The sequence below is a fragment of the Leuciscus leuciscus genome (genome assembly GCF_965113295.1).
Source record: "Leuciscus leuciscus genome assembly, chromosome: 10".
NCBI classification, from domain to species: Eukaryota; Metazoa; Chordata; class Actinopteri; order Cypriniformes; family Leuciscidae; genus Leuciscus; species Leuciscus leuciscus.
In genome coordinates, this window is record NC_138734.1 from 11,668,033 (window position 1) to 11,696,009 (window position 27,977).

Below are 27,977 nucleotides of genomic sequence, written 5' to 3' on the forward strand. Positions count from 1 at the left end.
AGTGCAAAGAACACCTGAAATGTTTCCTTTAGTTTAAAGGAGCAAAGTCCAACATAAACACTGCCTAATACAGTGCACAGAACACCTGAAATGTTTCCTTTAGTTTAAAGGAGCAAAGTCCAACATAAACACTGCCTAATACAGTGCAAAGAACACCTGAAATGTTTCCTTTAGTTTAAAGGAGCAAAGTCCAACATAAACACTGCCTAATACAGTGCAAAGAACACCTGAAATGTTTCCTTTAGTTTAAAGGAGCAAAGTCCAACATAAACACTGCCTAATACAGTGCAAAGAACACCTGAAATGTTTCCTTTAGTTTAAAGGAGCAAAGTCCAACATAAACACTGCACAACCTAAACAGTGCAAAAAAAGTTGGGGGACTGTGTTACTAATTTGAATAACTTCACTCAGTTCAAGTAACAGAACAGATTTAAAAAATACGGAGCCTGGGAAGTCACCTGTGGGAGAAAAAAAAACAATCCATGGCGATGGTTTTGCAATCCGTCCACTCAGTTTATAAACCATACTCACGAATTATCAAACTGTTCCCTTGTTAACAAATCGTGCCCACGAGTTTCTAATCCGCACTCTCAGATTTGTAAACCATGCCTTCAGTTTTTGCAATCTGTACCCACAAATTCATAAACCGTGCCTACACTTTCGCAATCCGTTCCCACGGGTTTGTGGCTCGCCCTCATTTTAGAAGAACACCAGGAGCTACATTGTTAACGAATCGAATTGTTTTATTGTGTATTAAGTGGAATACAAATTGTCTTAACTGCATCTGCATGCTGAAAGTGATTCTCAATTATAGCGGGTATGGGGTGGAATATATGATTTAATATGAATGACGTGCATCAAAAATCATTCCACCCCATACCCGCTACACTTTAAGCATGCAGATGCAGTTGAGACAATTTGATGTATTCCACTTAATACACAATAAAACAATATACAATAAGATTAGTTAACAGCGTAGCTCCTGGTGTTCTTCTAAAGTGAGGGCGAGCCACAAATCTGTGAACGGATTGCGAAAGTGTGGGCATGGTTTATGAATTTGTGGGTACAGATTGCAAAAACTGAAGGCATGGTTTACAAATCTGAGGGCGCGGATTAGAAACTCGTGGGCACGATTTGTTAAACAAAGGAACAGTTTGAGAATTTGTGAGTACGGTTTATAAACGGAGCAGACAAATTGCAAAACCGTCGCCACGGATTGTTTTTTTTTCTCCAACAGGTGACTTCCCGGGCTCCGTAAAAACAAAAAAAGGCAGATAATCTAACAAAAATTCTGCATATCAATATACGTCAGCAAGATCTCAAATAGCATTGCAATGGAGGAATATTAGCATGTTTACATGCTCTGATGTCAGGCTTGCTCTTTTTTTAGTCACAATGTTGCCAGCAACTGAGAAAAGGCGTTCAGATGGGGTTGAAGTTGCAGGCATAGACAAGTAACACTTTGCCAGCATGGCCAAGGTGGGAAATCTTGCTTCATTTCCTTTCCACCATTTTAATGGATTTTCATCCTTTGGGATGGCCTGCTCACCAAAGTACACAAGTGTCTCATTCCTCACAAGTATCTCATTCCTCACTGCTTCGCTGTGAGAATCTTGATATTGGACGTGACCAGTGTCTTCTTCACCGTTACTGTGCTCATCTGAATCCGAACCAAGCAAAGTATCCAGCAGAGAAACTGGCCTCCTCTCTGCACTGGTCATCCTGTTCCCCACCTTGATGTTCAGGTGTTTGCTCCCTCTCTCTTCTTTTCTCTTCCAGTGCAAGACCTTGAACTTTGAGGTGAACTTTTACAATGTCCTCTGCTTGCAGGAATTTTAGTTTGCGGAATCTGGGGTCAAGGGCTGCTGCAATAATACATACATTTTCTCCATCATCTCTGAATTTAGTTTCCCACTCCCATCTTGATGTCATCTCCTGTGCAGCAACGCCTTGGAAAGCCTTGACAGCTGCGTTCTCAAATAAGGTGCTCTTTATGGACTTCTGTAGGCCCTTCACCAGCGGAGGTAGAGCGGAAACAGTCACATACTGTAGGACTCTCCACTCAGGAAGACAGTGGCACACTCAAAAGGCCTCAGGACTTGTTCTACTTCCTCAAGTAGGCTCCACTGATCACTTTTTAAATCCAGGAAGCGCTTCCCTTGTGGTGTGACATCAGGATCTGAAAGTGTTGCCGTCACAGGCCACCTCTGTTCAAGCAGGCGGCTGATCATGTGCAAAGTACTGTTCCATCTTACGGATACATCTTGTATTAACGTATGCTCAGGGGTACCCATTTGTTGCTGCTTTGCTTTCAGCCTTGTGCTGGCCAGCTCACTTTTTAAAAATGTTCCACAAGGCTCTTCGCAGCCCTCAGTGCCCTGCTGATCTGGGGATCCTTTAGAGCATGGTTGACAACCAACTGTAATGTATGACCAGCACACCTGAGAGAAGCAACCCCATGCTTTTCTTCCAAAATGCGTAAAGCAGCAACCACATTCGCAGCATTATCATGTACAACCACGATTACATTGGTCATGGATATCTCAAACTTCTCAGCTGCTTTTTCCACCCAGGTAGCAATATTTCCAGCTGTATGCCGATCTTCAAGTGGCATGGTGGTCAAGTTGAATGAAGTAAGCTCCCAGTCTTCATTAATGAAGTGGCAGGTGACACCCAAGTATGCCTCTGTGGCAATACTGGTCCATGCATCTGTGGTGAGAGTGATTTTGGTTTTTACTTCTTTGAGTGAAGCTTTCACTCTCTCAAAATTCTCCTCATATTTCTTCTCCATCAACTTAGTGAAGTGGAACCTGGAGGGAAGTGTGTATCCTGGGTGGAACGCGTTGATCATCTCACGAAAGCCCTGACCCTCTACAATAGAAAGAGGTCTCATATCCTTTGCAATCATGTTCAGAATGCTATCGGTAAGTCCGGCGGCCATGTGGGGCGTGCAAACAGTTACGTCCTTTTTATGGAAGAAATCTTGCACGCAGCTTTGCCTCTTCCTGAGAAATAAAACAAGCACAACAATTAACATCATTAACATTGTCATCATAAACATGAAGTCTATGAATGCTAACAATATATCAGCTGTATTTTGAAGAGGGTAGTGTATCTGTATATTATTTTAACATAAAATCTATGAATGATGACAAAAAAAATTGTATCTCAGAAAGGGTAATTATGTCATTTTATTATGAAATATGCAAACAGGAAGCATTTTAAACTTTATTTTGAACTAATGGTACTATTTCATAAAATGTAAGATGTATACAGTAACAGGCCTATTTAGGAAATGTGTTGTAACTATAGTCTGTTATTACTGTAGTGGGAGTATGATTTACTCAATTAACTTGTCCAGTAACTTGTCCGAAAATGCACTTGTGTTTATCTGCAAAAAGGTTCACATACACTAGATTGCAGCCTAGGCTATTGTTAATGTAAATATAACGTTAGTCGTTTGTTTTTAAAGTCTACATTAGAGACCTGTGCGGGACGGATTTCTCCCTTAATAATTCCTAAAAAGCTGACATCTCAGTTCATCGCAAGCTCACAAATCTCTGTTATTATCAATGAAACTGGCTGCACAATGAATCTTTCATAATATCTACACTTTGTTTGCTATAATCAGATGATTTGCCAGTGTGCAGAATTCAGCACTGAACAAACGTCCATTTTGAGCGGTGAGGGGATTCTATCTTAAATGCATCTGATTGGCCATTGCGTTCAAGAAATCAACACAAATGTCTGTGATTGGCTAAATTGTTCAACGCTGCAAATTTTTTATAAATAGATAGAGACTCTGGCCTGTAAAGCGTTTCTATTTTGTTTTAGTTGTTCTTGTTGCTTTTGTGCAACAGATGAATGACAATTTATTCGTTCTTAGATGTTCAATTAGTAGATATTTACATTTTGCGGGAGTCCCGCGAATCGTTTTATTCTCCCGCAACCAGCACACACACGAGTGCATTACCGCCCGCGCCCGCACTCGGCCCTCAGAACTATATTCCCGCGCCGCACCCCTGACAGCTTCAGCTCTAACGTCGATCCGTTTTTGACCGAAACACAGCAGGTATGACCGCAACAACAACTCCAAAAACTCACTGTAATAATTAGGCCTACCCAGCTGGCTCGTCATTTTGAGTTCGCAGAGTCAAAGGATGTTTCCTTTAAGATGCTCGTTCATAGCAGTTGTGCTGCCATGGTATGCCATTTCAGCTTTACATAGTGAACAAAGCACCTTTCTGTTTGGGCGTAGTTTGAAGTATTCCCATACTTTGGATGATCGTGGTCTTGATTTATGTGATAAAGCCAGATTGTCGTTTTCACCATGAGCGGGAGCAGAAGCCGCCATTACTCAAAATATCTCGTAATTAATGTGACGGGTCATTGCGGCTCTACTGTATTCCCAATCTTCAAGCAAAATAAACTGGATTAAATATTCTGAATGATACCAATCAACAATCTGACTTTGGATACAGCCTGGAATCATAACCACACCGTATTGGTTTGTTTGGTCAGAGGAGAACTGGTCCCCAGCTGAGCCTGGTTTCTCCTAAGGTTTTTTTCTTTATTTCTCCCAAAGATGAAGTTTGGGTTATTTTTTACCTCTGGATTGCTGGCTTGCTTAGTTGGGGACACGTGGTATTTAAGGATATTGTTGATTTGGCTGTACTGACTCTATTGGATGACAACTGAACTGTGCAGGACGATGACATCACCTTTTTCTACAGAACTGCTTTATATCTGAATTGAACTAATTTCATATTTGATGAATTGACCTCAAGCTGAACAAGGACACTGTTTTCTTTTTAGAGCTGCTTTACAGCAGCATTGAAACCTGTTTGCATCATTGAATTGTTATTTTCCTATTTATCTCTGTAAAGCTGCTCTGTGCATATACAGGTAGTTCAAGCTGACCATTAGGACTCCTAATCACAAATAGAGCATACAGTGCAGGCTAAACACTTGGGGAGCCGTGACCCTCTTTGCATATATTTCAGGGTAACCATTGACCATCCTTCTGTGCATTCAGCACAAGCTGACCACTAGGCCTCATGGTCTCCACACAAGCAAGTTCACCACTGGGACCCCAGGCCTGTGCACACAGTTCAAGCTGACCACTAGGATCCGGGGCCCTTTGATACACACAGCAGGAGCAGGCCACTAGGGTACCTCGTCACAAATATTGCAAGCTTATAACTAGGGCCCACAGCTACTTTTTTTAGTTGTTAATTGTTAGCCAAAACATTTGTGACATTAACGTCAAACCTAGACCCAAAGCATCTTGAAACAAAAAAAGATTATTTTGGGGTTAACTAATGCTTTAAGAGGTGGTACATTTGCATGCTCTCAGTATAAGAGAGCTTCGCTGTCTATGTCTGAGTGTGTAATCATTATCTAATTACCCAGCACCAGCACTGACAAGCTCTCTAGTGAATTGTCTGTCTGGTGGAAGTCTTCGGGTGCAGATAGACGGCTCAGGTCTGTTAGGGTACATGCCCCCCTGGGTCAGATATGTGTCCTGTAGAAGGTCAGTAATGCCATTATGTCACTTTAAATTCAGAGACAAAGACACATCAGCTGTATAAGACAAGCACTCGCTTTATCAAACGTGTGATGTTCAGACATCTGATCTGCTTCTAAAAGATCCCTATTAAACCCTCCTGTGATAACAAGCTCTTAGCTTTCTTTCTGTCTCCCTCTCACTGGTGTGTAACACACTCTGACCTTCTTCTGCTGCTAATTACCCTCTCCAAACATAAAACCCCTGTGACAAGCAGAAGCAAACCAAAGCCATTCCCCAACAAGTACTCTCCACCTTCTCTATACACCTTGACAGTCTTTTCTTTCTTTCTTTCTTTCTTTCTTTCTTTCTTTCTTTCTTTTTCTTTCTTTCTTTCTTAGTGTGGCGATAACTCAAGTTGAGGGAACAGTTAATCTCTAATAATTTAATCCGACTACGCCACCCTGGGGGGGCACCAGGGAAATAACTCCCAAGAAAGACACACAGGTAAGTGTTACCATTTGGACAGGCAGATAACTGGAGACGCGAGGGATATAATAAAAATACTTTATTATAAAATGATCAGCACCAATAAAACGCACTCTCAGAACTCTCACATCATAACAAATACTTCCTCCGAGCCAAGCTTGGCGGGAACAGGGCAGGCCGGCTGCAATTCCAGAGGTTGTCCAAACCCACCTCAAGTCACAGCAAATCAAACCAGCACACCCACACCATAAGGACGTTTTGTCAGCACACAGGGAGGCACACACAGCACACGGGGTAGCCCACAGTGTAGCACCACACTCGAATGAAGCAGCTAAATCCCCACTGGCTCCTGGAGAGAGAAGAAAGGGACTCGCATTAACAATCAAATAAAGTACACAAAATTTACTGGGTACTGGGTATTGGGAGTGAACGCAGGCGCACGTTGGCTGCCGCTGCTCCAGATAGGCTATTGATATTGCTGTTTTACGCTTTTACACAGCTGTAGCGGCTGTTTTATTGTTTTATTGTCAAAGTTGCAATAATAACCAGAGTTTGCCTACATCGGAAACTTTGTTTCTGGAGCTGTTTGACTGTTGGCTCGGTTTGTCGCACAGACAGAGCTGTGTCGCAGAGTGGGAATATGAAGATCACTAAATTGCTTTCCTGGATCGCATTCGTCTGGTTTATCATTTCTTCTGGCTTTCGCCCTGTGATTTGAATTCATCAATACATGGTGGATGAACTGTTTCAACTGCGCTTTCGCCTCTGCGAGCCACATCCTGCTCTACACTTTCATCGGGACATTGCATATCAACCACGACGTAAATACATACATCGGGGGTCCCGACGAGGTTACATATCTGATACTTCAAGAGCAATACCATCTCTCTGGTCTTCCAACCCTCGTCCCTCAAATAAATATCCACGGGCCACGGACCACAGTGTGTTAGCAAAGCTACCCAGATCAGCTGACACAAAAGCCGGTAAGAATGATCTTGCTTTTGGATTATGGAATATTCGATCGCTGTCAAACAAAGGTCCTGTTGTGTATGATTTGCTCTTGGATCGTAAGTTTGACTTTCTCTGTCTGACTGAGACGTGGCAACAAAGTAATGACTTCTCTCAACTCAACCATTCTACTCCCCCGGGCTATGTTTACATCTGCAAACCCTGTGCATCGGGCCGTGGTGGGGGTTTAGCAATATTACATAATGATAAATGGAAAGTCTCAGAAATATCTATGCCAGAATACACCTCATTTGAATCTACTACATTGCAAATTACTGGGTCAATTCCTACGATTCTCGCTACTGTTTATCGCCCTCCTAAGACCAACTCTGCTTCTCTACATGAACTCTCTGCGTTTTTAACCTATCTTTCTTCATTATCTCCTAATGTGATTCTGCTCGGGGACTTTAATATTCATATTGATAAAACTGGTAGTGTATCTACAAGGGATTTCTTTATCATGTCTTGATGGTTTTGGCTTACAACAATTTATTAATTCACCTACCCATGTAAAAGGTCATACCCTGGATCTTGTGTGTTGTTCAGGTGTAGCTCCTCATAATTGTACTACTTCTGATCTGTCCTTATCAGATCATATGCTGGTGTCGTTTAATGTTCAGTTACCTGTTTTTAAGCATAATCTACGTCGTTCTATCTCATTCCGGAGCATAAAAAACATTGATGTTGCGGTTTTTGCTGAAGGATTTTCCAACCTTTGTAGCAATGTTCACTATTCCACCCCAGACGACCTGGTTCTGCATTACAATACTGGATTGCAAACGATTTGAGATGTCTGTGCTCCATTAAAAACCAGGTCGGTTTCATTTGTCAACTCTGCTCCTTGGTTTACTCCAGAACTACATATGTTAAAAGTTAAAGGTCGACGCCTGGAGCGATTATATGTCAAGACTGGACTTGTGGTGCATAAAGAACTGTATTCTGAGCATATGTAAAAATATAAGGTTGCCCTTACTACAGCTAAAACTGATTACTTTGCCAGTGTGATTAGTTCTGGTGAAGGGTGTTAAAGTTTTTTGTCTTTTTTCATAACGAAAATTGAAAACATTCATCAACAAATGTCTGTGACAAAGCTTGATAGCTGTCAATTTAACCCTTGTTCTGATCAACCTCTTAATTATATGCTTTCCTCTTTTGAACTTCCAACCATCGAGGAAGTAATCAATACTATTAATAAGAGTAAATCTACCACATGTCAGTTGGACCCTATTCCAACGTACTTGGTTAAAGCCTGCTTGTCTTCTCTATCTTCTTTAATTACGGAAATCATACACTCTTCACTTACTTCTGGAACTGTTCCATCTCAATTGAAAACTGCTGTGATAATTCCTTTACTTAAAAAACCGGGGGCTGATTCAAGTAACTTTGATAATTTTCGTCCCATCTCAACTCTTCCTTTCCTTTCTAAAATTTTGGAAAGGTGTGTTGCAGCTCAAGTCCAGAATCATCTGTCTCATAATTGTCTGTATGAGCAATTTCAATCTGGGTTTCGTCCTTACCATAGTGTTGAGACTGCGCTAGTTAAGATCTCCAATTACTTATTGTTAGCTGCTGACTCTGGACTTTTATCTATACTAATTCTGCTTGATCTAAGTGCAGCATTTGATACTATATCACACAGCATTATGTTGCACATATTGGAGTTTATTGGAATTATTGGTACCCCTTTGACTTGGTTTCAATCATACTTTACGGGCCGTACTCAATTTGTACAGTTGAAGCAGTTCTGCTCAAAGACTTCATATGTCAATACAGGTGTCCCGCAGGGCTCAGTATTGGGTCCTCTTTTATTTATCATTTATCTTTTACCCCTTGGTAATATTTTTAGGAAGTTTGGCATTCAATTCCACCTATATGCTGACAACACTCAACTTTACCTGTCCTCTAAACCTTCCGCTAATTTTCCTCCATCTGTCCACTCAGATTGTTTAGCAGAGATTAAAGAATGGTTTACTTCAAATTTTCTTAAACTTAACACCAGTAAAACAGAAATTCTTCTAGTTGGCTTAAAAAACTATTTGTCGAAATCTACATGTTCATCTGTGAAAATTGACAATTTACCAGTCTCTGTATCTAAACAAGTTAAAAGTCTGGGGGTCATTTTGGACAGTACTCTCTCATTTGAAGCACATATAAACAGTGTCATTCGCTCTGCTTATTTTCATATACGCAATATCAATCGACTTTGTCCAGTAAAGAGCACGGCAATTCTGGTCAATGCTCTAGTTACGTCCCGTATTGATTTTTGCAACAGTCTTTTTTATGGATTGCCTTCAAAGGTACTCAACAAACTCCAACTAGTACAGAACTCGGCTGCCCGAATCATCAGCAGAACTCCCCTAGCTGAACACATTACTCCCGTACTACAACACTTGCACTGGCTCCCGGTAAAATATCGTACTAATTTTAAAATTCTTCTTCTTACTTACAAAGCACTCAATAACCTTGCCCCTTCATACTTATTAGAACTTCTTCATATTTATACTCCCTCTCGGACTTTAAGATCGTCTTCTTCACTGACACTTGTTCTCCCTAGAACTCGCACTACTTCTATGGGGTCCCGAGCTTTTAGTCATGCAGCTCCTTATTTATGGAACTTGCTGCCACAGGATGTGCGAAACAGTGAAAGTCTTCATGTTTTTAAAACTCGCCTTAAGACCCATCTTTTCCGGCAGGCTTTTATGTGATTATTTTTATATTTTAATACTGGTATCCAAGGTTTTAATAACGAGTATTTGATTATTGTTGATTGTTTTATTGTGTTTGTAAGGTGTCCTTGAGTGTCATGTAAGGCGCCTATAAATAAAATGTATTATTATTATTATTATTAAAATAATGAAAAGAAAACTAAAATACAGCCACCAGATATGGCGGCTATAATACTCCAGCCCCCTAACGGTGCCTTCCGCCACTCAAGCTGACAATCAGCGACTAGTGGCACCAAAATAACAGAACCGGGGATGAAGGAGAAACAAACACTTACAAACTTATATTATAAATTATAAACATGAGAAATGCCCACAAGTAATCACACAAAACAGAATTTACCACAAAATGAACCCACTGTTAGACAAAACCAAAATTCAAGAGAAACAATATAGAAAAAAACCCGGCAAAACAAAACAAAAAGAAAATAAACTGTACTTATAAACAAAACAAAATAACTCTGGTAGGCAGCCAGGCGGACGCAAAGCTAGAGAACTAGCCTTCCACAATACCTGCCATATAATCACCAGGCGTTAGTCCAGCAACACAAATACACTGTAAACAAATTAAACAGAGAAAACATTGCCGGGAAGCAAAACAGCAGCGGCGTCACGTGCAGCGTTCTCCACTATGGCTTAGAGACCGCGAGGATCCGTTCTCCATTCACGGTTTCGGTAGAATCACGATCAAACGCAGCGCTGCATGGTTACTCACAACCGGTGCTGCGGCTCTGCTTACTGGCCAGCGTTCACCCGCATCTGCCAACGCATTCTTACTGCTGAAAGCAACTCCGCCAGAAACCTGTTACAATGCCATCACCACCAGCCCCACTATAAATAAACTTAAAGGGGACCGAGAACCGAAACAAAACACCAGGAAGGTAAGAACCCAGACCTACGAGGACCCGTAAACCCGTCAAAATAAGGGTCCTTAAATATTACGGCAGCTTCCACCTTATTGGAGTATCAAAGCCGCACTCAACAAGGACCAATCGACAGGCCAAATCACTTATCCGGCCACATTCTACCCCCATTTTCTTTTTTTCGGCGGCCCGACGATGACCCAAAGACCCTCACCTCTGCCGTGGCATACTAATCCCCTATTCTTACCCTATGTCCCACGGCCTGAACAAAATAGAGATCCTATTAGACGTAGGGGCTGGTATTACAGCAGCACTCAAGCCACCCTCCTCGATAGCACGTGGTAAACGGTACGGATTTGAGTGGTGGCCTGCAGTAGTACGACCAGTTCTCCGCAAGGGGACATTCTCTGTACACGGAAGACTCTCCGGCAGACTATCAGGCCCTGGCATTACACCGAACACCAAATTAGGAGCCCCAGAGCCCCCCAATACTGGTGCCCCTTCCTCAGCATATACTGGTCTACCCTGTGATGTAGAGGGAGCCAGAGACACCAGAACCTGAGGCACCAGGCCCTGACTTACAGGAGGAGTCTCTGACACCTACATCACCAGATCAATATCTTCAGAGGACACTTCTAGGGGAAGCTCCTCTTCCTCCACCACCGGGGGATCTAGGGAAGCTGGGACCGGACCATCCAGTTGCTGCGCAATTAGCGGCCTTTGATTTCGAACTAAGGTATCGCTCTGGAAGGAGCAACCGGAACGCGGATGCTCTCTCCCGGCAGGGCCCCTCCATTCAGAATCAGAATCAGAATCAGAATCAGAAAGAGCTTTATTGCCAAGTGTGCTTGCACCCACAAGGAATTTTTCTTGGTACTGAAGCTTCCAGTGCACATTTACAAATACAAATACAACAAGAAACATAGTAATACAAATTCTAAGAATAAAATATATTAAAAAAAAATAAAAATAGTATAAAAAGTAAAAAAAGGGGTCACAGTTGGGTTTAGTCTGAATAAACATTTACAGATTATGAACATATTTACAGTATTTTGAGAAGTATGAATAATATAAATATAAATATCACCTGAGTTAGAGAATATTACACTAGACAGTGGGAGTCTAGTGCATGCTACAGATTATGAACATATTTACAGTATTTTGAGTAGTATGAATAATATAAATATAAATATCACCTGAGTTAGAGAATATTGCACTAGACAGTGGGAGTATTGCACTTGCAGGCATATGCCTTGGGGGGCATGTTAAGTGTTCAGAAGGGAAATGGCCTGTGGAAAGAAACTGTTCCTGTGCCTGGATGTTCTTGTGGCCAGTGATCTGTGTCGCCGTCCTGACGGTAACAGTTCAAACAGGGGGTGTCCAGGGTGAGTGGAGTCTGTGATGATTTTACCTGCTCTCTTCCTCACTCTGGAAGAGTACAGGTCCTGGAGGGTTGGCAGGGGGGCACCAATAATCCTCTCTGCTGTCCGGACTGTCCGTTGTAGTCTCCTGATGTCCGATTTGGTAGCTGAACCAAACCAGACAGTGATGGAAGTGCTTAAAACAGACTCAATGACGGCTGAGTAGAACTGGATCAGCAGCTCCTGTGGCAGATTGAACTTCTTCAGCTGGCGAAGGAAGTACAGTCTCTGCTGGGCCTTTTTCACAATGGAGTCAATGTGATTTGCCCACTTCAGGTCCTGAGAGATGGTAGAGCCCAGGAACCTGAATGACTCCACTGCTTCCACAGTGCTGTTCATGATGGTGAGAGGGGGAGTGCTGGGGATTTTCTCCTGAAGTCCACAATCATCTCCACTGTTTTGAGCGTGTTCAGCTCAAGGTTGTTATAGCTGCACCAGACAGCCAGCTGTTCAACCCCCAGTCTGTAAGCAGACTCGTCACCATTTTGGATGAGACCGATGACGGTGGTGTCGTCTGCAAATTTCAGGAGCTTGACAGAGGGGTCTTTAGAAGTGCAGTCATTAGTGTACAGGGAGAAGAGCAGTGGGGAGAGAACGCACCCTTGGGGGGCGCCAGTGCTGATGGTGAGGGTCCTGGATGTGAGCTTCCCCAGTCTCACTCGCTGCTGCCGGTCTGTCAGGAAGCTGGAGATCCACTGACAGATTGAGGATGGCATGGAGAGCTGAGTCAGTTTGGCTGTGAGAAGATCAGGGATGATGGTATTGAAGGCCGAACTGAAGTCCACAAATAAGATCCGTGCATAAGTCCCAGGTCTGTCAAGATGTTGCAGGATATAGTGCAGTCCCATGTTGACTGCATCATCCACAGACCTGTTTGCTCTGTAAGCAAACTGAAAGGGATCCAGAAGGGGTCCAGTGATGTCCTTCAGATAGGCCAACACCAGTCTTTCAAACGACTTCATGACCACAGACGTGAGAGCGACAGGTCTGTAGTCATTAAGTCCAGTGATTTTAGGTTTTTTGGGAACCGGAATGATAGTGGAGCGTTTGAAGCAGCAGGGAACTTCACACTGCTCCAATGATCTGTTGAAGATCTGCGTGAAGACTGGGGCCAGTTGGTCAGCGCAGGCTTTTAGACAAGCAGATGAGATGCCGTCTGGGCCTGAAGCTTTCCTAGTCTTCTGTTTTTTGAAGACTCGGCTCACGTCCTCCACACAGACCTTAAGCTCAGGTTGGATGGCAGAAGGGGGGAGGAGAGGGGTTGCAGGAGGTGATGGTGGATGTGTGAAGTGCACATCAGAGCGGGTGTGAGGTGTGAGTCTGGGCTTCTCAAACCTGCAATAGAATGCATTGAGAGTGTCAGCCAGTTGTTGATTCTCCACAGATCGGGGGGATGGTGATTTGTAGTTGGTGATGTTCCTCAGGCCTCTCCAGACTGATGCCGGGTCGTTGGCTGAAAACTGGTTTTTCAGCTTTTCAGAGTAGCTTCTTTTAGCAACTCTGATCTCCTTTGTCAGTCTGTTTCTGGCCTGGTTATACAAGATTTTATCCCCACTTCTGTAAGCATCCTCTTTGGCATGACGAAGCTGTTTGAGTTTCCCAGTAAACCATGGTTTATCATTAGTGAATGATAAGAATGTCCTGGTAGGAATGCATGTATCCTCACAGAAACTGATATATGATGTTACAGTATCTGTGAGCTCATCCAGATCGGTGGCTGCAGCTTCAAAAACAGTCCAATCAGTGCAATCGAAGCAGGCCTGTAGATCCTGCTCTGCTTCGTTGGTCCATCTTTTTACAGTCCTTATTACAGGTTTAGCTGATTTCAGTTTCTGCCTGTAGGTCGGTATAAGATGAACCAAACAATGATCAGAGAGCCCCAAAGCTGCCCGTGGGACGGAGTGATACGCATTCTTTATCGTGGTGTAACAGTGGTCCAATATATTACTGTCTCTGGTAGGACATGTAACATGCTGTCTGTATTTTGGCAGTTCACGGGAGAGATTTGCTTTGTTAAAATCCCCAAGAATGACAAGAAAGAGAGTCTGGGTACCTTTGTTCCATTTCAGCTATATGTTCAGCCAGCTGTTGTAGCGCCTCGCTCACACACGCGTCTGGAGGAATGTAAACATTCGCGAGAATGAATGAGGAAAACTCCCGCGGCGAGTAGAAAGGTTTACAGTTTATGAAATGTGCCTCTAAATTAGGAGAGCACATCTTCTTCAGTGTTGTTACATCTGAACACCAACTTTCGTTAATGTAGAAACACAATCCACCACCTCTCGTTTTCCCCGTTAGTTCCGCGATGCGATCCGCTCGGAACAGCTGAAAGCCCGGCAGATGTAGTGCGTTGTCCGGTATGGCTTCACTCAGCCAGGTTTCAGTGAAGCACAGAGCAGCGGAGTTTAAAAAATCCTTGTTAGTGCGGGTGAGGAGAAGAAGTTCGTCCATTTTGTTAGGAAGAGATCGGAGATTCGCAAGATGAATACTGGGGAGTGCAGTGCGGAGGCCGCGCTCGCGGAGTTTAACCAGCGCGCCAGCGCGCTTCTCGCGTTTGCGTCTGACCGCGCGTTTGAACAACACCGCTGCCCCTCCGACGAGAATGTCCAGTAAAACGTCTGAGTAATCAAAATCTGTAAAAAAGTTGTCTGGTGTGTGTTTCCTAATGTCCAGTAGTTCGTCTTTGGTGAAACTGATAGGAAAAGAATGACTAAACGCAGAACAAACCAACAAAAACAACACAATAACTGGAGAGCTCCACACCGAGGCAGCCATCCGCGGCGCCATCTTGGATATCAGAGTGAATTGGAGGGGTTACTTCCCGGTACAGCTCTCCCTGCCATCGTAAGGCAGGCGGAGAAGACAGAGGTGGGTTCTCAAGCAGCCGTTATGGCTCTTCCCGGTCTGGCCGTGGACATGCAGTCATTGCAGGAGGAGGACCCCGTTATAAGTGAGGTGGTGAGGTTTTGGAGGCGTGGGGTTCCTCCTAGTGCAGAGGAGCGTCAGCAGCTGCCTAAAGCTGTGGTGAACCTGTTGCGCCAGTGGAGTCGGTTGTGTGAGCAGGACGGAGTACTGCATCGCCGAATTTTCCGCTCGGATGGGGGAGAAGAGTCCCTGCAGGTGGTGTTACCAGCATTATTGCATCACGAAGTGCTGATGTTGTTACATCAGGAGCATGGGCACCAGGGGATAGAACGCACCACTGAGCTGGTGCGGCAGCGCTGCTATTGGCCGGGCCTGGCGTCTGATGTAGCACAATGGTGTCAAGAGTGTGAACGGTGCCAGGTCGTTCCTAGTAGCTTCATGGGCCATCTTTTGGCTTTTAGACCTAATGAAATAGTGGCCATAGACTTCACCGTGTTAGAGCCGACTCGGTCAGGGCTGGAGAACGTGTTGGTTATGACAGACGTCTTCACGAAGTACACCTGGGCTGTGCCTACACGAGATCAACGGGCGGAAACAGTGGCCCAAGTCCTGGTGGTGGAATGGTTTTATAGATTCGGTGTCCCCAGTCGAATCCACTCTGACCAGGGCCGAAATTTTGAGTCCTCCCTAGTACAGCAGCTTTGCGTATTGTATGGGGTGGAAAAGTCTCGTACTACCCCTTATCACCCGGCGGGGGATGGGCAGTGCGAGCGCTTTAAAAGGACCTTGCACAATCTTCTCCGTGCTCGGGGAAGACTGGAAGCTGCAGCTGGTCTCCGCAAGGCGCAACATGATGCCCATGTCTGTGATGTACCACTGGGGGAGGGCCAGTTAGTATATTTGCGTGAGTATGGCGCTAGAGGTCGTCATAAAATTCAGGACCTGTGGAGCCCGGTGGTGTATCAGGTCGTGAGGGCACCTACGAAGGGTGGGGCGGTATATACTATTGCACCAGTGGGAGACTTGGGTAAGGTTAAATGTGTTCATCGCTCAGCCTTGAAGGCCCGGATCCGGAGGGATGGTCCGGTCCCAGCTTCCCTAGATCCCCCGGTGGTGGAGGAAGAGGAGCTTCCCCTAGAAGTGTCCTCTGAAGATATTGATCTGGTGATGTTGGTGTCAGAGACTCCTCCGGTAAGTCAGGGCCTGGTGCCTCAGGTTCCTGGTGTCTCTGGCTCCCTCTACATTAGCAAAGATGCACACTGCAAACCATTAACCAGTAAACTTAACCATTATTTTTGTTTGATTTCCCAGTAAATATGGAAGGTCCTTAAACATGATAAATCTACTTGAGAAGCAATGTATATCATGATTTCTTTTTCACTAAGTTTCTTTTTATTTTTGGCGTTTTGTTTTTGTTTTAAACATACTGTAACCCCATATTAGATTAATGCTTAAAACAATTCTGGAAAGTAAAACCTCAATATATTTTCTCCTTATCTCAAAAAATGTAATCTGTTTTATCTTGTTTTATATGTTTTTCTTATTATTTATGAGAGTACTGGTTTGGTACTGGTGTATGGTGGAATATACAGTCGAGTCTAGACCATCATTCTGCTGAACTCTCTCTCATCAGCATAGCTACTGTAGCTGGTCAATCAGTATGGTCATTCTGGTGACTTGTGAAAAAGTGTTGCTGGTTGAGTAGTCTTGAGCTAAAAACGTTTGTCATATGAATTAGGGGATGAACGACTTCAGATTTTTGTGAAAAGTCGACATTTATGTGATTAAAGTCGAGTAGACGTTGACTAGTCGCTGATGACGTCATTAATAATAATAACAAATAAGCCTGAACCTTGAGCTTATCTGTCTTGTGCACAGCTATGGCATATGGCAGCGCTGCCCACTATCGCTCCTACATAACAGCTTATTTTTGATCAGTTATTTTGTCTTTGGGTCGTTATATTTCTCACAGATTTATGCTCGTTCTAAATCAGATACAGATAAAGTAGAACAGTAAAGATTACATTTATGAATGCATTAGTTAGAGATTGAATACATGTGAATGAATTCTACCTGGCAGTGTCTCTCTACTAATAGTAAAGCTGTGGGTTTTAGTTACTAAGAAATATGTGCTAGAAGTTTCTAAGCTATTTTAGTGCAAAATCAAAGAACAGTGTTGACAATACATTTCTGCGTTACTGAATGTTACTGTGTGTGCGCGATTTGCAGGTGATGTGCAAGCTACTGTCTGTATATGTGTGCGTTACAATGCAGCAGCGCATTAGTTTAGAATGACGATTAACTTGTATGTACAATAAGCCGTTTAAAAAGTGCATTTATTTGTCACTTTAACTGTTGGAACCTAAGCGTAAAAGCAGACCTCAAATATTTATTATCCTGTTGCGCCCTCTATAGGCAATGATCAGCGACTAGTCAACGTCAAGCTTAAAGCGTCATAGTAGAGCGTCTGTGCAACCCCTAATATGAATGCAAATGTTTGAGTTTGACAACAAGACATTATGGTGGAGACTTTATGACTGTTGTTTTGTTTCTATGATGATTTGTCATGCAAATCTCTTTGTACAGCCATGTGAACACCCATCCTTGCTCAGATTGCTTTCACCGCGGATACTTTTTCTCTTGTAAAAACAGGTCACCAAGATCAGGTTGTCACGGAGTCACCAGATCAGCACGCTCCGCCCACTCATTCACTCTCCCCGGAATTCTGATTCACCGCACCTGCACATTATCATCAACACACTATAAAGAGGCACTTCTCCTTCACTTCCTTGTCTGGTCTCGTCCTTACATGCACTTACAGACTCTACTCGTATACTTACCGATTCCTACCTACCTCAAAGATTCCTCATCTGGACTTCATCTCCGATCATCCACCATCCGTCATCCGTCTTCTGTCATCTGTCTCCTGCCTTCAGCCTGCCGAATCCTCTTCCATCACCTGCAATCAAGATATCAAGATTAATTCACCAGAGACATTCACCGGAGAGGCGGAGGATTGCAGCGGGTTCCTGTTAAAGTGCTCCCTGTACTTCGAAATGCAGTCTCACCAGTTCGCCACCGATCGCGCCAGAGTAGCCTTTGTCATCTCGCTGCTGTCTGGACACACGCTACAGTGGGCTCAATCACCTTGGCAATCCAACACTTCACTGTCAGCTTTCTTCAGTCACTTTAAAGAAGTGTTTGGACAAACCACTTCGGATTTATGAGTTCACGACCTACGACAAGCCAATAATTCTGTCAGCGCTTACGCTCTCCAGTTCCGCACTCTAGCTGCCGCTAGTGGCTGGAATGAGATTGCACTGCTCACCGCCTTTCGTAAGGGACTTAACGCTGATATCCGTCAACTGATGGTTGTTTATGACGACTCAATGGGTATAGAGAACTTCATCCAAAAAGCCATCCGAGTTTCTCAACGTCTCACCGCCTGTTCTCTCCTGAATCCCGCTGCATATCCCCTGCCCTCTGCACCATCAGTCGCCCTTCCAGCACCTGAACCCATGCAGGTAGACTCCTATCACCTAACATGCAGAGCGTCAGCGAATAATTCTAAATCAACTGTGTTTGTACTGTGGGAGAAAAGGACATGTCATCACCGCCTGTCCAGTTCGACCACTACGCCCAGCGTTGAATACTATTCAACTTCCACCACAAATAAACTCTTTGTCCCATACTACCGTACATGTCCTAACCCCCCACATTTGTGTTTCAGCGCAAGCTCTCATCGACTCGGGTTCCGCGGAGAACTTTATCTCCACCCAACTTCTCCAAAAACGTAATGTCAGCAAGAAATGCTGCTCTCAGGATTTGAGGATTCACACCATTCAAGGAATGCCGCTGGGTCGTGGTCGAATCCAACACTTCTCTCCCACACTGACGCTCTGCATCGGATGCCTGCATACCGAGGAGATCATGTTCTTGGTGCTGGAAGGATCCACCACTGACCTCATCCTGGGATCCATCACAAATTCGAGGTCATCACAGATCATCGTAATCTCGAGTACCTGCGAGAAGCTAAGAGATTGAACCCACGTCAAGCCCGGTGGGTTTTATTCTTCACCAGGTTTAATTTCACCGTCTCATATCGACCTGGGGATAAGAACTGTAAGGCAGATGCCTTATCACGTCTTCATCAATCTGTTACTGATGATTCTTCTCCTGAACCTATCCTCCCTCCAGCCATGATCGTCAGTCCTATAAGATGGGCCATCAATGAACAAATTACTCAAGCCACTCGCTCCAACCCTGCTCCGCCGGGAGGTCCAGAAGGGCTCCTCTACGTTCCACCCACCTTTCGTCTGCCCCTTCTGGACTCGGCTCATACATCTCCAGGCTCTGGACACCCAGGTAGCCGACGTACCCTCTCGATCCTACATCAACGCTACTGGTTGCCCACCATGACTCAGGATATCTCCTGGTACATAAAAGGATGCTCAGTCTGTGCTGTTACCAACACTCCCCGGAAACTCCCTGAAGGAAAACTGGTTCCCCTGCCAATTCCACATCGTCCATGGTCACATCTGGGCATCGACTTTATGACGGACTTGCAATCTTCAAACAACCACACCTGTGTATTTGTCATCATAGATCGCTTCTCAAAGGCCTGTAAGTTAATTCCCATCAAGGGATTGCCAACTGCCTTCGAAGCGGCCAAAGCATTATTCCAGAACGTTTTCTGTCATTTCGGCATCCCCGAAGACATTGTATCGGACCGGGGTCCCCAATTCATCTCTTGAGTCTGGCAAGCATTCTTCAAACTCCTTGGAGTATTTGCAAGTCCCTCCTCCGGTTACCCTCCTTAAACTAACTGCCAGACTGAACAGAAGATCCAGGAAATCGGGAGATACCTGAGGTCCTACTGCCACCAGAACCAGGACAGCTGGAGCCAATTCCTCCCATGGGTTGAATACGCCCAGAACTCCCTACAACAATCTACCACAGGGCTCACTCCTTTCCAATGTATTCTGGGATACCAGCCTCCTCTATTCCCTTGGTCGGGTGAGCCCTCGGAGGTTCCAGCTGTCAACCACTGGTTCGAGCAGAGCGAGGGGGTATGGGACTCAGCTCATGTGCATCTCCAACAGGCAGTGCGGAGACACAAGAGTCAAGCGGATACCCGTAGAACATCTACCCCTTGTTACTAACCAGGCCAGAAGGTATGGCTCTCAACGTGGGACATCCGTCTCCGCCTGCCTTGCCGTAAGCTGAGTCCTTGGAACATAGGTCCATTCACTGTGCAGAAGCAGCTCAATGAGGTCACCAACAGACTAAACCTTCCACCTCACTACAGAATCTCACCATCTTTCCACGTGTCACTCCTTAAACCTCACTCTGAACCCAAGTTTTCTCCTCCCACAAAATCTGGTGGCGATGAAGTACCTCCTCCTCCCAACATCGCAGAAGAGGAGACTATCTACCGGGTCCGAGCTATCCTAGACTTGCGACGACGGGGTCCCAAGCTGGAGTACCTCATCGACTGGGAGGATTACGGTCCCGAGGAGTGCTCCTGGGTAACTCGTCATGATATCCTCGATCCTACACTCCTCACACAATACCATACAGAACACCCAGATCGACCGGCTCCCAGGGGTCGAGGTAGGCCCCGTCGTTGTCATCCCATCAAGCCGTCAGGAGCCGCCCATGGAGGAGGGGGTACTGTCACGGAGTCACCAGATCAGCACGCTCCGCCCACTCGTTCACTCTCCCCGGAATTCTGATTCACCGCACCTGCACATCATCATCAACACACACTATAAAGAGGCACTTCTCCTTCACTTCCTTGTCTGGTTTCGTCCTTACGTGCACTTACAGACTCTACTCGTATACTTACCGATTCCTACCTACCTCAAAGATTCCTCATCTGGACTTCGTCTCCGATCATCCACCATCCGTCATCCGTCTTCTGTCATCTGTCTCCTGCCTTCAGCCTGCTGAAACCTCTTCCATCACCTGCAATCAAAATATCAAGATTAACGTTCAGTTAAGTTCATCATCCAGTTCTGATTTTCCAAAACATACTCACCAGTCTCCTCCTCTGTTCCACGCCATGCCTCTGTTCAATAAAACTCTATTTGAACTGATTACCTGTCTGCTTCTATCTGTATTGTGACACAGGTAGCTTGTCATGACAGAATGTTGAACAATATATTTTTCTTTTTACGTTTTATTGATCAAAGGGTTTTCACTTTCTATATCTATAATAGTTAAAATACTCTCTCTTTCAGTCATTCATCCTGTATTTCATTCTGTCCTGCTGGGGACAGATTTTACAGGTTACTGAATACATTATAGTCCGTGAGCATATTGTTCTGGTGACCCTGGGTGACTGTCATGGAGAGAAATGTCACAGTACTGTAACACGGTCCTCCTTTCACCGTATATACACAGCCAATATCACAGAGTGCTGACAGAGGTATATCACGCTCAATATACATTCATTCAAGCAATGTATGTCAGCTGAAAAGATCAGTGTAGACATAGAGGCATGATGTATTGAGCCATGATCTATCTATCTATCTATCTATCTATCTATCTACGGCAATCTGTTCACATTTATACTAATAAATAATAAATGTCCTGACAGAATTGTTTTATTTTTTCTTGTTCAGATGCTTGGTAATTCTGTGATAATTAGTGACGTTAGTGTGGGCTGAAGGATAATACTTCTTTTATGATGCTAATATATCAGTGATTCTGTGCAGCGACATTTACCACAGTAAAAGTTATCAATTAAAACATGCATTAAACATATGCTCATTAGCATATTTTAGGGCAATTTCTAATGTGAAATGATAGATGAATAAACAGAAAGCACAAACATTCACGTCCAGATGTGTTTTTAATCGTCTGAAGTTGGATAAGCAGTCTGCCCATATTCATTACCACTCTTGGGAGTTTAGTTGTTTCCTCGTGCTTGATTAGTTTGAAGGATGAGTTGCAACCTAATTATCATACTGTCCATCCTAGGATTAGTGTGTCCTAAATCGCAGTACATTAAAAATAGTATGTTGAGATAGTCTACTAATTCAGGTGGAGTTTTCATTTATGCATCTGTACATTTTGTACTTTTTAGTGCTAATATTCCACTTTGCACTTTTGAATTTAGAAAAAAAATAGCAACAAATACAAGCCAAACAAAGACTCATTATTTATTTCCTAATTAAAAACAGTGAGCATGATGGAACAGTTACATTGCAACTATCATGATATCATGATGTAAATATGAAAGACACATTTAATAAAACCTAATTACATGCATTTTTGTATTATACATCACAGATGTGGTAGTTCACAGAATGAAGACTATGAAGACCAATGCTAAATTTATTTAATATACATGAAGATAATACATAGATGAAGGCGCAGAGAATGATCACAAACTACTCACACTACAGACGAAAACCGACAATGAACTGAATGAGACAGAGTATAAACATACAGGGAAACTTAATGAAAGACAGCTGAACATAATCAGTAAACGAGGAGACTAACTAGGAGGTAATTAAGAATAAACTGAACTGAAGCATATGAAACAAACACACAGGAATGAAACTAACACAAAACACAACATAATCCTGAAGCAAGGTGCATCCTCGCGCCAAATACAAAAGTCCAGCTGTGGAGGGAGAAAGGTGGTTTAGGAGGAGTGCGAGGAGAGGCTAGAGATGGACAGGAGTCAGCAGAGAGGAAAACCACAGCGGAACTAACAAAGGGAGGAGCCAAGGCGGAGTATAAAATGTCTTACTGGGCGTCGACCGACGGCGGTGGAGTGGGAAGAGATGGAGACCCTAGTGAAGCCACAAGGACGACAACCCAGGGCGACACCAAAGGGAGCGAAGACCACAGTGGAACCGGAGGGAAGGTGGATCCCGGTGCAGCTGGAGGAGTGGAGGGTTGAGATGCAGCCGGAGGCCCGGAAGTCCACAGCAAAACCTGGGTGACGAGAGACCAAGGTGGAGCTGGAGGGATGAGGGAGCGCGGTGGAGCGTTAGTGATGGCGTACCAGGGGGAGCGCAGAGCCAAAGTGGATCCGAAGAGCTGACAGGTCGAGGTGGAGAACTGGGCCTGGAGGCCTGAGGTGTAGCCAGGGGATCCACATCACAGAGCCGTTCTGGTGTTGAATGTGCCCGAGGTGGAGTCAACGAGCTGGCAGGGATCAGTGGCGAGGGTGGAGTCAAGGAGCTATGAGACACCAGTGGGGCAGATAAATCTGGGGAATTTGATGGAATCAGTGAAGATGATGGTGATAATAGAGTGGGCAGTATATTGGGTGGGGTCGAGTCATCCATGATAGAGAGTGTAGTCGGCTGTATAGCGATAAGCTCCATGGTGAAATTGATGAGCCAGCGCTCCTCAACTGGCTCATCTGAGAACTGTCTCGCTGGATCTGCCGATCGGCTCCAGCCTCAGGACGGGTGCAGCAACCTGCTCCAGCTCCGGGGTGGACTCTGTGGCTGGCTATGACTCCGGGCATGGAGGGGGCTCAAGCTCGTGGTCCAAGACGGGCGCTGGCTCGGGTTCAGACTCTGGATCCATTGCAGGAGGTCTCGCTGTCCGGGACACTTCGGGCTGGGACAAAGTGTTATCTCTAGAGTGGGCACAGAGATGGCTGCTGGAGGTGTTGATAGTCCTGGGGAGTCTGAGATAATGGTGTTGTTGTCCTCAATGACCCCCAGATTGAGGGAGGATCCACACTGAATGGACGGTGATCCTCCCCCAACAGCAGCATCTGCCCGAGTATATTGTCTACCCCGCTCCAGAAATGCTGTTTCAGAGTTTCATCGTCCCAGCGTGCCTTGAGTTCCTGGTAATCCTCCACATAATCCTCCAACGACCGGACATTATGTGAAAAGCAGTCCTCATTATCCATAGTAGGTCGGTTCTTCTGTCAGCAATAGATGTGGTAGTTCACAGAATGAAGACGATGAAGATCAATGCTACCTTTCTTTAATAAACATGAAGATAATACATAGATGAATGCACAGAGAGTGATCACATAAACTACTCACACTACAGATGAGTACCGACAATCAACTGAATGAAACAGTGTATAAATACACAGAGAAACCTAATGACAGACGGCTGAATGAGGAGACTAACAAGGAGGTAATCACAGGAATGAAAATAATACAAAATACAACATAATCCTGACACTCTGCACCCCATCCCTAAACTGACTACTTCAGACTTATGTGCCCTCCAAAAGCTTGCGTTCTGCAGGTGAAAGGGCGCATTGTGGTGCCATCGCAAAGAGGCACAAAATCACAGACCTTTTAACTGGACTGTTCTCTGCTGGTGGAATGACCTGTAACTCAAGAAATGGCTTCTTGATCTTTTTTCGTCTACACTTACTATTCTATTCTATTCTATTTATTTATTTTAAAACTTTGCTATGTGTACTGTGACTAACTGGGACAGCACTTGCATATTGTTGCCCTGTTGTTGATTTGATTTCTTCTATTGTTCTCCTTATTTGTAAGTCGCTTTGGATAAAAGCAGCTGCTAAATGATAAATGTAAATGCAAAGACAGCAGACGGCATGCATGAATTCCGTTGTCACACCTACCTCATCACTGTGAGTGGTGTCCAGTTATCATCTCAGAAATAAAATGGTTATTTTGAATACAGTTTTGTGTAAAATAAAAAGTCAAATGCCTTGCCAAAATAATGACTCAGAGAGGGTTAAATTTGGATCTGGCAGTTCTTTAATCTATTGAAAATTGAAGGTCAAGTAAATGCATTGCGTGCTACAGCATTCTATTTAGAGTGCTTTGTAGTGTACTGTACAATTAAGCAAAAAGAGTTATAATAGCTATAGTCTTGAATTAAATCAGGTGACTGATCATTCATCATAAGTATGCAGGTGTGTAGGTCTTTTATGTGTGCATGTGAATAGGAATGTGAGATTAGGTGAGGTGTGAGACGTATGTGTGTGAGAGTGAGAGAATTCAGCGTGAGGATGTAAATGGTGTGTGTGGAGCAGTTATCTGGGACAGTGAGAGCTCTAGATGATCTCTGAGTGCCACTCAGCACATTAAACACCACAGTAAGCGTCTGCTCTCCTGTCTGCACACTCGCTCTCGTCTCCAGATGAGCTCGGAGTCAGGTTTGAGCTCTTCACCTTCAGATGTTTCCGATACACAAAGCCGCAGGGCTGGCTGATATAAAGCTTCATTCGCCACTCACAGGACTCCACCACCAGCCTGGAAAATGTGCCCTGAATTATTTAGTTGTCCTTTAATGCCTTTGTGACCCACACAGATTTCTTCCTCTCTCATTCTCTCTTTTTTTTCATCACACTGTTTTTTTCTCTCCAGAGGGTGACCCCAGCTTGGACAGGCATGTGCGTCTGTATGTGTGATTGGTTGGATTTTTGAGGTATGTACGATAATAAATTTATCTCAGCCGCGCAGGCCTATGAATGACACAGGCTCACTGGATTAAATTCATCCACATTTATGAACTCCATATGAAAAAATATCACTAAAGCCTCACTTTTTGGATCTCTTTGAGGTTTTTCATATTTCCTCCTGATCTATGAGCTATCTATGACAGGACTAAAATATGAGTGTATCTGGGGCACTTTCTTTGAAGAAACAGTGTCTGAAAAGAAAAATCTGACAATAAAGCAAAAAAAGCATAAGAAATACACCAGTGAAAGAAACCAGTGAATATAGGTTCAGGGGGAGGCAACGTCTCTTTTGCCTTTCTTGAGCTCATTGCATTTGCACTGACCCCTTTTCCACCAAAATAGTAGTATTCCTCAAACAAAAGGTCTGGGAATCGTTCTCAGATCCAATCCTTTTTTCAAATCACTTGACAACCAAATGATGATGATTCTATGATGATTCAAATGATGATGTTGCTACAAGTATAAAAGCCTGATCACACTAAGGATTGCAACTATAATGATAACTGCAACTAAAAAGTTTCAATAATCATTCTAATTCTGTGAGAATAGAGAAGTTCACACCACAACTATAACGATAATGACACAGAGGAACGATATTGTTCACTTTCAGAATATTTTTCACCCCAGCTATAAATATTGACAACCAATCAGAATCCACCTGACTTTAAAGAGTTTGGCCATTTAGAGAGGCAGATAACGTAACTGCAGGGCGCACTAATTGATAGAGTCATCATGAAATCAAAATGGACAATTTCTTTTTTTTTTCGGAATATTGTAGTATTTATTATAAATGATTTATCCGTGCATATATATATGTATATATATATATATATATATATATATATATATATATATATATATATATATATATATATAATTTATGTGCCCTCAATCTTTTCAAAAGATATCAAAATAACTTTTCCGCCTTGACGTGTTTTTCGGCAGAAGGGCAGGGCAAACTGCCATTCACATGAGATCACAGCAATAGCAAACCACAATGATTCAATCAATTCCCATTGGACCAAATTAAGTCCCGTCCTAATTTTTTTCTTGTTCAAGAAGCAAAGCTGGATATACGTCACATATGGGAAAAAAGACTATCACAACTTCCGTTTAATGCCAACTTTAAAGGGTTAGTTCACCCAAAATTTTTAATTATGTCAGTATGTTGTTCCAACCCTGTAAGACTTTCGTTCATCTTTCGAACACAAATTAAAATATTTTTGATGGAATCTGAGAGCTGTCTGACTCATTCATAGGCTTCTAGGCAATTTCATTCTGCTGGTCCAGAAAAGTTGACTAAAGTGACTACAGTGGCTCAACCTTAAGTTTGTCAAGCGATGAGAATACTTTTTGTGCACAAAAAAACCCCCAAATGACGTGTTATTACTGTTATTACTATTATACTGTTAATACTATTATTCAGTTATTACTGAATAACTGACGTGAGATCACGAGAGCGCCACGACGCATGCGCAAGAACTGAGAAGATAACGCAGATGGGTCTCGATGAAGTGTTTAAAATGGTTCTAAAGTGTGCATTTACTGGATGTCCGAATCCAAGAGAAACCAACGAGAAAACGTAAAAGTGCCTTACCAATGCCACAAAATGAATGGCTTACCTTTCACACTTTCCCATCAAATGATCGTGAGCGCCATCTTCACAGTTATCGCGCATGCGTCGTGGCGCTCTCTGACGCTCTCACGTCAGAGCCCCACACAGAAGAAAATGTATTTAAAAAGTTGAATAAAGTCATTATTTTTGTTTTTGCGCACAAAAAGTTTTCTTGTCGCTTGATAAACTGAAGGTTGAGCCCCTGTAGTCACTTGGACTATTTTAACAATGTTTTTACTAACTTTTCTGGACCGGCAGAATGAAATTGCCTAGAAGCCTATGAAGGACTTTCGTTCATCTTTAATGAGACAGCTCTCAGATTTCGTCAAAAATATCTTAATTTGTGTTCCAAAGATGAGCGAAAGTCTTACAGGGTTGGAACAACATGTGGGTGAGTAATTACTGACACAATTTTCATTTTTGGGTGAACTAAGCCTTTAAAGGTGAATTACTGTATGTAGTTTCTGAAACACTAGTGGCTCCTAGCGGAATAATACAAATAAAGCATATTTTGAAAACGCCCCTTTTGTGCCTACCCCAATAACTGCCCCAATTAAAAAATTACCAATACAGCTCTTGCTTGTAAAGGCAAGTCTCAACAAGTAAAACTATGCTACTTTCAATAAACATATTAGAAATACTTTTAGCTGTGGGGCTATGTGTCATGAGTAAGCAATTGAGTAGTTTAACACTGTCTAGAGCAGATGCGAGTGTCTCGCTTATAATAGTATAATAATAGCATAATAATAGCACCGAGAACAGTTTTTGACATGACGTGCTATTTGAGGCTGTACACTGGACACATTAAGTAAACATTACAAACTGGTACATTTGACCAGTTTAATCTTTGAAGGTCTGCAGTGAAATTTGGCTTGCACATCTTTAACCAAACCTGAATCTTTTCCCATGTAACGTATTAGCCATGCCCCCAAGCTGGAAAGAGATTGACAGATTTTAGCGGACCACTCTCAGTGTTTTGATGGTACCTGGGGGGCTCAATGTTTACACTTTTGGGGGAGATAAACCCATAAATGGCATACTAATAGTAGTCAACGAAC